The sequence below is a fragment of the Chiloscyllium plagiosum genome, unplaced genomic scaffold (assembly GCF_037043375.1).
Source record: "Chiloscyllium plagiosum isolate Xiang-an unplaced genomic scaffold, Cpla_swu_hap1 HiC_scaffold_50, whole genome shotgun sequence".
Lineage (NCBI taxonomy): Eukaryota > Metazoa > Chordata > Chondrichthyes > Orectolobiformes > Hemiscylliidae > Chiloscyllium > Chiloscyllium plagiosum.
Genome location: NW_028270188.1, coordinates 33,469,113 through 33,470,150, shown reverse-complemented (window position 1 = coordinate 33,470,150; position 1,038 = coordinate 33,469,113). Strand labels below are relative to the sequence as shown.

The 1,038-nt window shown below is 43.4% G+C and overlaps 1 non-coding gene across 1 annotated transcript; it reads right to left on the bottom strand.

The window, feature by feature from the left end:
- Window positions 1–343: 343 nt before the first annotated feature.
- trnat-ugu (transfer RNA threonine (anticodon UGU)) lies at window positions 344–417 on the bottom strand. Its single transcript has one exon. It is a non-coding gene; the product is annotated as a tRNA-Thr (tRNA).
- Between the last annotated feature and the right edge of the window lie 621 nt (window positions 418–1,038).

The window sequence follows — 1,038 nt, the reverse complement described above, 5'->3', positions numbered from 1 at the left end:
TATGAACGGTGGCATCAGAGAATGAGAGTGATCAGTTGTTGGTATCTCTGCCATTGCCACAAAATTCCCCGGCAAATCGGCAGCGTCTCCTGCCTCATCTCATTATTCCGATATCTGGTAATGAAGGGCGGGGGGGGGGGGGGGAATAAAAGAGGAGCAGAAGCAGAAGTGCTTGTGGAATAATGGAAAGAAACCACAGACATAAGTAATAGTTCGGAATATTAAAAAATGGCATTCACTGTTGGAACTTTACCCGGATCACCAAATCATAATTGGGTGAAAGTCCAAAAAGGTGCTCAGTAATGTTTGCGAAACACCAAGCCCAAGTATGAACGCAACAAATAGGCACCGCTGGGAGTTGAACCCAGGATTTCTTGTTTACAAGACAAGCGCTTTAACCAACTAAGCCACGGCGCCACAGCATTCATGCCCTCACTCATCCATATGTGGAGTTGCTTAACCACTTCCTCACAGTCTTTGGACATGTGTTTTCGGATCAATGTTGCTCACAGAGAATTGTATTCAATCCTAGAATTTTCAATTACAAACAGTTTATAGCTGAAAATTATCCACTGAAAAGGCACAGAAAAAACATAATCTCTTCTTGCATTCATTTACAACTGGTATTTTCACCTGGTTAAAGTGACAGGAGAAAGAGGATGTGCTCATTCTATCGGGGCCCATGAACCACGTTAATACACACAGAGGGGACATCACATCAAGAGGAACAAGGTCATTGCGGTGAATTGACTAGCTGTAATGTGTAAGTAAGTATAAGCATTGGGCAGTAAAAGCTGACCCAATGGCACCGACATTGAGTTTTGCACCATCAGTTCCGCGCTGACTTCCTGCCTTATGCCTCCCAGGCATCATTGTCTATCACTTTATTTCACTGTCTTCGGCCACGTCTAAACTTATTTCAAACGGTTACAGATGTCTGATAGGAACCTTTACATTTTCGAAACGGATTCCTGGAGTATAGTCGTCACTCAATGGGAAAGGATTCACTGCATATCCAGAATTACCACAATGATGGAG